The sequence below is a fragment of the Pinus tabuliformis genome, chromosome 8 (genome assembly GCF_031772625.1).
Source record: "Pinus tabuliformis cultivar Carrire ecotype Pingquan chromosome 8, CPIR1, whole genome shotgun sequence".
NCBI classification, from domain to species: domain Eukaryota; kingdom Viridiplantae; phylum Streptophyta; class Pinopsida; order Pinales; family Pinaceae; genus Pinus; species Pinus tabuliformis.
Genome location: NC_142294.1, coordinates 1,073,054,034 through 1,073,067,149, shown reverse-complemented (window position 1 = coordinate 1,073,067,149; position 13,116 = coordinate 1,073,054,034).

Here is a 13,116-nt window from a genome sequence, read left to right as displayed (position 1 = left end):
GAGGTAAGTCATTGGATTTAAAGAGAATTAATGTCAATTTAAATTTAACTAAAAATTGAACCAAGGTCTCACCTTTTGTCCTATGTAATTCAAGTAGTTGTTTGCACACCTTTTTGTATTTGTATCATTGAAAAGCATGAAGGAACATTGCTGAAAACGCATCCCAGCTATGTATTGAGGAAACTGGAAGTGAAGGGCACCAATATTTTGCTTCACCTATCAAAGTATATGTGAAAATCTTGCCAAGATCAACCTCATCAATATTAAAGTTTTGAGAATTTGAAATGAATTGAAAAAGGTGATTGAAGGCAGAAAACTTACAATTGAACTTTAACTTTGAAAATGTTTTAAATCCCTGATTAGAGTATTGTTTGATTGTGATACACTAAATCATATCCAAGGAGGTTTTTTGGAGGAATCCATAATTAAAAGTTTAAAATTATGCAATAAATTTTAGCAAACAATTTAAAACATGCCCTCCTTCTAGCACCAAAAATTTTGATAAAAAAAATGACCTTTCAACATTCTAAGGGAGACCACCTAGTTGGTGACTTAAAACAATTCCTTTCTCGTTGAAATGGTGGTTTTGACTGGTTCAATTGGGTCCAGTTACCCTCTCTCTATCTCTACTAGCTTAAATTATGACTCTCACCTACCAATAAAGAAGAGACATCATATCAACTCCTCTTGCTGATGAGGCAAGAAAGTCATCCTTAAGCTAACTTTGTGGCTTACGTAAACCACCACTAAGATTTTTCCTCTCCAACAAGAGGACTTTTAAATGTGGTCTTTAAACTAAATGTAAATCTAACTCTATATTCCCTAAGACTATCTCGATTGGATGAAGGATTAGTCCTCCATGCAACCAAGAGCAAGACTAATAATAATTGGGATTTTAGCATGAAAAGCTTATGATGAATACCTGGTTAAAGAAATAGTTCATTTAACTGACATTGCAATTGCTTATCATGCCATGTTTAAGAGATAAATTAATCATAACTGCTAAATCACTAACATTAGGAAGTAGTTCACATAATTTTAGTGAAAACAACAAATAATGAACCAATAGCATTAGGAATTAGTTCACGTAACATTACTAGTTATTAAATCAGGATAAGATAGCATTATTTCTAAGTAAATAGTTACTTAGAAATCTGATCTTAATAAGTAATGGTAAGAGATAAATGATAACATATTTCTATACTGAATACCAAATAACTAATCTACAGTAAAAGAATCAATATTGACAGTAGTGCACAATATAAATTTCATAGACATAATTATGCTACCAAAAAGGAATGGAATTTGTTATTGAAAATAATAGTATCTTTATACAAACTAGTCAAACCTCCTGTCCTTCTCAATACAAGGTTTTATCTTTGATAAGCCTACTCCAAGTTGTGAACCCTGCTGATAGAAACAACAATTATAAATGAAAACCCTACTTCTCTTTACACAACTCAGAATTGAAAGAGACCAAACCCCAACCACCTAAATCATAGATATGTGAAAGAATCTTGTATTCTAATAATGCCTCTCTATTCTATTCTCTACTCTATCTCATTCATTTCTCCTCCTCATCCAAGAAGTCATATTTATATAGGGAGAAATAATAAAAATGCCCCAGTATCTCTCAACAACGGAGTTTATTAAAAGAATAAAGATTTGGAGGTTGTGCTTATGTTGGATCGTTGGTTGAATATAGATTTCCATGGTTAATAAAATGACTCACTTGGTTAGTGTTCTGATAATATTGTACATCTTTCTTGGAACTAATAGGTGGAATTCACAGACATGGTGATCTTTGAATAACAACTTCAACATCCCCTGCCCATTTTAAGTTTGCTTTGTGCCACTTGGGGGAGTTTATTTGAGAATGTTGATTAGATGTGTTAATTCTCATCGGCCCTATATGCCTCTTTATTATAACAGACACCAAAGTTAATCTATTATAGTGAGCTTTGATTAAAATAGTGTAAATATATATTAAACTATAAAATTCTTTAAACTATACTTATGCCCAGAGACCTTATTAAATTAATTAAGTGTCTTTTTACTTAAGGAAAAAGAGGTCGTATAGAATAGTGACAAGTGCCAAGAGCTGTGTGGTATCAGAGATCAACTCATTGGAACTTTCAAAATGAGACAAAACAAAATAACTACGATATTGGGTGGCTCCAATATGGAGCGGATGCAATATCATATTCAACTCCTTTTAATAAATTTATCAGGTCCATTATATCGAATATTTGATATCAGAGGTTTTACAATTTGTACCATTTAAAAGTTCTGATATACAAGCAAACACAATATTACAATTAGACCATCATTAATATTCATATCGGGTCCAAATATTAGATACTAGAAGATATTGAAAGTCAGAGGGGGAGGCGCATTCTAATATTAGTGATGGAGATATTATCAGATATCAAAGCGGGAGATTATATCGCTATCGGAGATTGAAGATCAATGAGAATGTTGTATCTACATGTCAGTGAGATTGGCATATCCAAATATCATCAAGGAACACCATGGTGTTATCAGAGTTTTTTAAATGTGTCTCGAAAGGAAAACTCTGATATTCACTAGCTCCATTATGCAGGAGCGGGAACAATGATGTGGAATGTGGGTCCTTCGAAAAGATCTTTATTATATAGTTCCAGAAGTTATATGGCCACTTAATATATTCATTTCATTATTTAAAAGAGCCACATTATGTATTGGTCTTTGAATATCAAGGATTTCAAATGAATTCCTCCGATATTAAAGCTCTGATATTAGATTTGATATGTATATTCATTTTAATAGGTCTTTCTCCACTTTTATCTATAATCCAATTCATAATATAAAAGACACTTTGTAATATAAGACTTGGTCTTGGTCTCGGGTGCTATGTATAAAATATAAATTAATATTTACAATTGAAAATTAATTATTTACGAATAAATAAATTCATAAAACAAAAATAATGTAAAACATATACATTTTAATAGGCCAAGGTAGTGGAAAATATCCAATCTTCAATTAGGCGCCATTTACAAACCAAACAACCAAATGAGATCAAAAAGTTATGATAGGAAGATAGGAACAGATTGAACTCATTGAAGCAATCTAAATTCTCAAAATCAGATAGTAATGTGACTAACTATTCAATCAAAGCGTCCCCATAATGAGAATTAAGTGAGTAATTGGGGGGTTAGGACGATACTCTGGATGGGGCTCCTACTCCAAACGGTTTGAGGTACAATTGGGACTTAACATTAGGGAGACCCCTTATATTTTGGCGGTATCCAACACTATCAATAGGACCATATCAGGACAATCCTCACTTTTTTTATTTGGAGTCAAAAAACTTTTGAAGCTCATTTCAAGAATTAAAAAACTATTTTTAGGCTAAACAATTTGTGAAAAAATTCTAATCCTCTAGAAACTGATATTCTACACATTGAGATATTTACAATGATCATAATATAACCTTGATTATAGTTTTTATTAGGAAGTTACGTCTCCCACAAGTTGACCCATTTTTCCAACCCCTATGATACTTAGTGGATGACACAGTAGCTCCCATTGCTAAGTCATGCAAATATTAATCAGATGTTTACTTTCAAGATAATTCTACAAGGTATGGAACTATAACCCTAATTAGAATAGAGGAATGTAAAGACCATAAACATAGATGTATACTGGGTCTTGTTAAACATTGGTCCATTAATAAAGGAAGGGGTTTCACTCTTACTATAATGTTTATTGTTCCATAGTGGAGAAAATCATTTGGGGGTGGGATATTATAACATACCTACCTATTCCCTTAATGTTTGATTAAGGATGTTGGGTGCCAAATTTTTTCCTTTTAAATTCAACTCAAAACTATTTTCAAAGATCACCATCACCTACTACTCATTGAGATCTTTTTGATGATACAAACTTTATTGAAAATAGAGTCTAGATTATCAAGATATGACCATTTGGATATTTTCACCCTTGGAACCATGTCATCATTACTATGAAACTTCCATATGGAAGATGATGTGGCACCCTAGATTCACATGTCATAATTGGGGTGGTGCCATGTCATCACAAGGCCCACTTGACCCTTCCTTGTTTATCTTACATTTAAACTAAGTTAATATTTAATTAATGACTTAGTATTTAAGTTCATATAATTGTAATAATATAATACTAATATAAATATGTTTAATTACCAAACCATTATTAGGTTAACAATTTATCCACATGTACAACTCTAATGTATGAAGGTTTCAACAGCCATCAATGAATTTTAAATTTACAAATGTAAAACCTAAAAAGTTTCACCAATCATAGAGTCACGCTTCTAACCTTTAGTCAACCCTCAATGAGTTCATTGGCAATTGGAGAAATTTAACATGTAAATTTAAAAGCCTTTTAAAATCCACCAATCCTCGATGGTATTATTGGTTGTCAGCAAAATGTACCATTTAGCTTTTAGAAAATATATTAAATCCATTAAAACCTTGATGGTATTATCGATCACCAGAAAAAATTAATGTGTCACCTAAACTTCATCAAATCCACTGAATGTTAATGATAATATCAACTATTGGATAATTATAGTGTGTCATCTTTAGAAGCTTGTTCAAATATGATAAACCCTAATGGTATAATGGGTGGTCAACAAAATTAATTTGTCACCTTTAGAAACTTCATCAAATCTGTGAAACCTTGATGGTATTGTCGTAAGTAGGAAAAATTGACATTTTTACATGAGAAAAGGCCCATGAATTCACATGATCATTGATCAAGTAGATTTTTGCAAGATATGCAACATGTCTAAGAGAATTTGCATTAGACATAAAAAAAAAAATATCTCTATTGAAGAAAATTTTCGGATTTTTCATCCATATATGAGAAATTCATGAATGTAAGTGATTATAAGCATACATATATTCTCATATACATAATGAAATGGAGAAAAATATGATCATGGAATGATTTATTTACATTTTTATACTCATGCAAATAAACATAATTACATAGAGTTATTTCCCACCATAACTTTAAAATACATTAAATCAAACGTAAATCTCTCTCTCTCTTGGAATATATATATATATATATATATATATATATAACCATATGAACAACTTTTCTCTGTTAGAAATTAAATATTACAAGTCTTATATTGCTTTGATAATAAGCATGTCTTGTACCAAATTTTCCATGCTTATATTAATTATAATATCCCTTGGTATATAAAAGATATGTGGGTCGTGCATTAGTATATAATTACTCTAGCTACGTACTAACACTTCTATGGGTTTTATTCAGATTTATAACAGGGAAGACTTACTCCTCATATAAGCTAAAAGGTACAAACTATACCAGACCCATATCTTACCATTGTAACCATGGAAATATGGGTGGAATTAGGTGACAAACCTGTACATATTTAGATCACTAGACAAATTTGTATCATATTTTAACTTATGTACCTCATTCTAAATCCCAAACAAGAGAAGACATACATTTTTCATCTGTAATTACCCACAACATTCAGAGAGAAAATGAATAATGATTATAGGAATCAAAAGAAACCCTTATCTATAACTTTAATCTAGCAATTGAATTGTGAAGGAGCATTTTCCACTCAACTATACAGTCAGTTGCATCGGTTCCCTCTACAATTTTCCACCAACTAGCGCGGCTATGATACCATAAGTGAAAACTATAAACACTTAGAGATTTGAGATGGGTGAAAGAAACTCTCCTTCACAAAAACAAATCCATAGGGAAATATTATACTTACTGAGCTAGGGGCCTCCACAAATCTTGTATGCCTCTTAGCTAGCTAGCATATAAATATATAAATTATTTCACTGAGCTATAGTCCTTTGGAGATTTCCTTTCCAATTATTTATCATACTAGTCTACCCCATTGACATGAATGGAAGAGGGAAGCTCCCCCTGAAATTGTGCTTTTCTTTAAGAATTTAGGGATGATATGGACATTACTATAATTATTGTCTAATATAATCAAATGTTTATTTGGGAATGGGTTTTGTGAACATATTTTCCAGGTATACTTTTATGTCAATATATTCCAACCTGACATTCTATTTGTCTACTTGTTCCGTTAAGAAGTGACATTTCATTGGAATATGCTTTGTTTTGGAGTGCATAACATGATTATTTGAAATATTCATTATTCTTGTGTTGTCAAAAGTATTGATATTATGTGATCATATTTTACCTTAATATCTCCCAATGTTTTCTTCATCCAAATAACTTGCATGCAACTTGATGCCACTTATATATGCTTGGCATCTACAATGGTTCTAGAAATTAAAGGTTGTTTCTTTCTTAACCAAGACATTAAATTGTTTCCCAAAAACAATTCTACTTTACTTGTACTTTTCCTATCAATAACATTGACTTCCCAATATACATCTATATATGTGTTGATGGAAAAAAATGACTGAAATCAACAATGGGGAGATCACCTAGTCATGGCCCCAACTAAGCCCTTATTCATTTGGGATGGTGATTCTGACTAGTTCAAATGGGTCCAATTACCCTCACCTTCCTATCGACTTGTGATGTTTCTAATTACTTGTCAATGAGAAGAGGCAATCAAAATTATTCCCTTGTGGTGCACATGCAAGAAAATAATACTTAAGCTGACACAAGAGCTCAACCAAGTCACCAACGAGATTTCTCTTGCATAATGAGACTTCTAAATATGAGAATCAAATCTAAATCTAAATATAATTTCAGTCCTACTTACTAATGCATAAAAACAAAAGAAACTAATCTTATTCGGTACATAGGAGATAGCTCCCAAATACCAAGTGCAAGGATTTAAATATGATGGGGATTTAACATGCTTTTTTAGGATGAATATATAGTTGCTAAATTAGTTCTAACAACTGGTGTTATAAGTGCACAACATGCTCTATTTAGAGATTTAAAATGATAAAAGACATTTCACTAAAATATGGAAATATTTTTACTCGAGCCCAATGACAATTAAATCAATTTAAGATGGAAAATTTCAAAGTAAATAGTTACGCAGAAATTTATTCAAATACAAGAGAAAATCGAGAAATCAATAGAAAATCCATGTAATTACAAGATCAAATAGCTTATCTAATAAACAACGATTTTGTTAGGCCCCTATACTACTAGTGTAACCCCTTATTGTTATTAGTACAACCCCCTTATTGTTAATATTGTGCCCCATAGAAGCCCACTATTGTTATTATTGTGCCCTTACATTATTATTGTTATGTCGGCTCTAATTATATTATGACTCCTTAGACTCCTATATATAGAAAGGAGGTATTTTCATTTGTATCATCCAAGAATTGTTCATTTATGTAATGTAAAGAAGGTTGCCCCCTCGAAGAGGCTGAATTCTAAGGCGTTGATCTATCTTTTCTATATTTTCTTGAGCTGGTTTCATACCATTTGGTATGAGAGCTTTGGATTCTAGGGTTTCGCTGCTTCAAATAGGTCATCGTGCCATTTCGCTATAACGTTTTTTCTGTGAAGTTTCAGAAGCTAAAAAAAAACCATTTGAGATGAAATCGTACTAAATCTCAGGTCTAAATTTCAGAGCTTTTCGCACTATATTTGCGGAGATATGAGCTGAGGAAGTTGGTCTTTTTGCAGACTCCTAAATTACATTCCAAACGGGTGACCTGGGGAAAATCGTCATAACTTTCTCTTTGGGCATCGGATTTAAAATTCATAAGAAGGTACAAAAAGAGGACGGACTATAGTTCTTGTATATATTTTGCAGTGCCAAAGGTTGAAGCAGTGACACGTGGCACTTCATGCAAGTTCACTCTTCTGGAAAGGTCTATAATCAGGTCATCTTGGGAGATTTTTCAGAACTCTTACTTGGAGAATCCAATTGGGATCAGACTAGTGGCATTGGAAAGAGGACACAGAGGGCTACTACAGATTGCAATTTCAGAACTTAAAAATATGAAAGTACAGAGTTACAGTGATTTCAAGATCGAGCTCCTAAAATCAAGAAAAAGCAAGATGAGGAAGTTTGATGGCAAGGATCCGCTAAATTGGATACTTCATATGGAGCAATATTTTGATCTACATGGTGTACCACTGTTACAAAAGGTATGTATTGCATCTTCATATTTAGAATCGGATCAATTTTTATGGTATAGAGGGATTTGTTCTCGTAAACAACTTGTTACGTGGTCAATTTTCACGGAGGAAATGATAGCACATTATGAGGATACAAAGAGTAACACCTTCTTTAGAGCAACACCACAACAATTGGAAATAGTAAAAGGGCTTTGTGACATAGTGGAAAGTAAAATTATGGCAGCAAGGAAGTCTACCCCTCACAACTATAAAGATGGAAGTGTTGTTTCTCCTAGCCTTCCACAACCTACAAGGGTTACACCACAACGATTGGAAGAAAAAAGAGAAAAAGGGCTTTGTTACAATTGTGATAGAAAATGCACTAAAGGTCATAAGTGTGCTGAGAAGAAATTATTTTACATAGAGTATGAAAAGGAGGAAGAAAAGGATCAAGAAACATCAAAAGAAGAGGATATACTCCAGGACCCAACCCCAGAAAAAGAAGAAAAGAATCAGACCATATCTTGTAAAGCATTGGAAAGAATTACCACTCCTCAAACTCTCAAGATAGAAAGACATATCAAGAAGAAAAAGGTGCAAGAAGTGAAAGATCACATCAAGAAAGAAGAAATGAATCCAACCATATCTTGTAATGCATTGGTCGGAATTACCACTCCTCAAACTATCAAGAAGAAAAATGTTCAAGAAGTGAAAGATCACATCGAGCATCAACAACAAGTTCTCCAACTTTTAAAGGATAACACCACTTTGGTGCAAAATCAAATGAAACAATAGGTAGATCAACATCATAGTGAAAAAAATTTGATGTAGGTGATTGGGTATTTTTACCACTACATCTCAAGCAAGCTATTTATGAGAAGGAAGCAATACTACATGCACTTAAGAAATGGCGACCTTACCGAATGGGAAGACACTTCAAGGTAAAAATGGATCATGATAGTCTTAAATACTTTTTAGAACAACTATTATCTTTAGAAGAATAGAAAAAAATGTGTCACAAATGTGTTGGGTTATGACATTGACATCATCTATAGAAAGTGGAAGAAAAATTTTGTTGCAGATGCACTCTCAAGAAAGGATGAGGATGTGGAAGCATTGTTTTATGCTATTTCTATTATGCAACTAGATTGGATAAACGAAGCAAGGGATGAATGGAAGAAGGGCGAAGAAGTATGGCCACTTATTCAAAAGTTGCAAAAGATCCCTATTCAAACAATATTGCTAGAAATTGAAGAGGAAGGAAAAATCATATTGGAACCTGGAGCAGTCACAGAAACAAGAACCTGACAGCTAAGAAATCAATCAATTTCAAAGTATCTCATCAAGTGGAAGAACTTACCCACTGAAGATTCGACATGGGAGGACAAGAATTTTATACAGAAGCATCAAGAACTACTCAAGCATTGAGGACAACACTTTTTGAAGGAGAGGGGCATGTTAGGCCCCTATACTACTAGTGTAACCACTTATTGTTATTATTACAACCCCCTTATTGTTAATATTGTGCCCCATAGAAGCCCACTATTGTTATTATTGTGCCCTTACATTATTATTATTATGTCGGCTCTGATTATATTATGACCCCTTAGACTCCTATATATAAAAAGGAGGTCTTTTCATTTGTATCATCCAAGAATTGTTCATTTATGTAATGTAAAGGAGGTTTCCCCCTCGAAGAGGCTAAATTCTAAGGCGTTGATCTATCTTTTCTATCTTTTCTTGAGCTAGTTTCATAACAGATTCACATACTTAAGATAAGTGCAAAACATGGAATTATTGTCATAGATCTGACATTAAAAGAATACGATTTATTAATAAATAAAAGTATCCGAAAATACAATCTTAAACCTGTATATGTTGCTCTGTTTTACAATGAATCTCTTTAACAATCCTCCAAAGATGTTCAAATCTTCGAGTAGTGAAAAGAGTTGCAGTAGTGCATGATCTTCCTCTCTAGCAAAGTTTTAATCTTAAGAAGAAAAGCCCCCAAACCCATATTTGTGTATTCCTCTGAACCTACAACAAGAATCCTCCTAAAAAAAGTGCAGAGATTCTCCCTACTTCCAGGAAAAAAGGAACACTCTTTCCTTCTACAAATTGATATTTATAATTTACCAATGAAATCTCCTTACAGGAGAGATGTTACAGGGCAATTTAGATCTCTAATTTTCGACCTGCAAATATTATTTTTCCTTCTTTTTTATTCCAATGTCATTGCTCCAAATCCCTTGGGCTTGATATCCTTCCACAAGCTCCACAAAAATCCATCCAAAAATATAATTAAAAACCAACTAAATCTACACATAAAACTAAAATACAAAACTTGTGAAAACAAATTTATAAATTAAAAACTAATCCAATGAATTAATAAAAATGAAATGCAAACTTCACATTTCTTTCTCGTGCTCCCTATGGATATTTCTTTGGTAAAAAGTGAGTAATTTGAAATGAATTGGTTACAATAAAACATCCTAGCAAAAATGATTTCCCCAAAACAAACTCAGGAAATTCATTTTTGGTTGCAAATTCACAACCTTCACTTCTACTATTTTTTTTGGATAGTAAATATCTAGATTTGCTAGATTTAATGCATCACGATGGTTCTCCATTGAAGTAGTTTTCTAACGAGCTCTCATTTGCCTCATTTAACTATGTAAAACTCAAGATATAACCTCTCAAAATTAATTGTTTGTTAGAAAATGTATTGCTATTATTAACTTTTAACTTTTAATAAATTAAGAGTAAATTTTATAAATATTAATCTTTAATATATTAAAACCGTTAAAACTAATTATTTAAAATAAAACCAAAGAATTTGAATAAAATATAAAAGAAACAAATGAAATATTAAATACAATGGAGGGCAATTAAATGTTTTTTGGAAAATGTACAGTTTTAGGCAATTTGCTATTACTAACTTTTAAGTTTCAATAAATTAAGAATAAATTTTATAAATATTAATCTTTAATATAGTAAAACCCGTTAAAACTAATTATTTAAAATAAAACAAAGGAATTTGAATCAAATATAAAAGAAACAAATAAAATATTAAATATAATGGAGGGCAATTTAACTATTTAAAATAAAACAAAGGAATTTGAATCAAATATAAAAGAAACAAATAAAATATTAAATATAATGGAGGGCAATTAAATGGCTTAAAATCCATGTGAGTTTCAATATGGAGGAAGGGAGGGAACCACATGGAGAGCGCGACCCCCTCCACCATCATTTTAAAACCTAAAACAATAACCTTCGTGCCTATTCCCTTGCCTTATATTCCTTGTGATATGAAAGGCCCTCCATCTCATGTAATATATACGTAATGTACATGCCAAGTAACCCTTTGCATCCTTCCCCAATAGATTAGGAGGTGCACAACGAAAAACGTCTAGAGACAGGGAACTAGGAAATATTCCCTTCAATGATTTTTTACTCTTATATTTTATAAAATATATATTATATTTTATTTATATATGTTTTATACATAGTTACAATATGTACAAATGGTTTGAATGTAGTGGTTTTGTAATAAAATTTAAATCAATAAAAATTGGATTAATATTTTTTTTTGTAAGATTGGTAGGACTATATATTCATTATGTCCAATATATCATTTGGGGTGGAGAATTGAACTAGTGACTTCACATCAAGGAGTGCCTTAATAGAGCACCTGATCACCGTCTATCCAAGACCCTATGGACTTAAAATTAGATTAATAATTAAATTAATTAAAATATATTAATATATTAAAACCAATTTTATTTACAAATTATAAAAACATAATCAAATAGATATTTACATATTTTATGCTTAGGCAACAAAATTGACCAGACTTTTACCAAGGATATTTTCCAAATCGTAAGTCAAAATGAGAAGAAACTTAAACCATTGGAAAGTCGGTGGAAAAATGAAAGCAATGAAGTCATCAAAATGAAAATCCAAGAAAAATGAAAATCTTGCAAAATAAAGCGATCAAAGCAATTAAGACATGATATTAACAAAATTCATATGGAGGGTCCCATATTTTTTGTGAAAAAATAAGGGGGGTTTTATGGTCACAATACTATGCTATTAGAATAAAATATTCACATATTCAATACCACAAGCCAAAGATTAAGGTGTCCTTTAGATATTTGAATATTTTTTTCACTACTTTCACCTGAGTTTCTTTCAGTGTAGTTTGAAACCATGCAACTAATCTTGTTGCTTGGATAATGTCTACCCTTGATGCCATCACATATAGTAGGATGCCAATGATTTAGTTGTACAATGTTTCAGTTGTTTCTAGAGATTCATCATCTTTGCTTAATTTACAATCTATCTCCATGGATGTGCTGACTCGTGCATAATATTCCATACTAAATTTATTCAACATCTCCTTGATATACTTGGTTTGTGAAATAAATATGCCTTTGTCAGATTGAGAAATCTATAAACTGGAAAGAATGATAGTTCACCAAGCATAGATATCTCAAATTCCATTTACGTTTCCATTGGAGAGTCTTTGCTTATTTTTTTCATACAACCTCCAAATATTATATCATCTACATAAACCACAACAATCAATTTTTTTATATTTATGTATTGATGTAAATATTACTACCCAAAGTTTCTCCTTCGAATCCTTGTTATTGTATATATTTGTCAAGTTGTGAATACCATGATATAGGAGCTTGTTTTTGTCCACAAAATGTATTTTTTTCAATTCGTACACATGATCCTTGTTTTTTGATAATAAGAAATCTTTTGGTTGTTTAACATATTCCTTCCTCTAGATTGCAATTGTGAATGGTTGACTTGACATCCATGTGAACAGACTTTGAAGTTCAAGAAATATGCAAATCCCAAAAGATTCTGATGAATTATAGTCTTGCAACTAGGACAAAGGTTTCTTCAAAATCAATACCTTCAACTGAGCATAGATTTTTAAAGATGACCTTACTTTATTTTTTATTATTACTTGAATATATTCATTCAACTTGTTCTTAAAAACCCACTTCG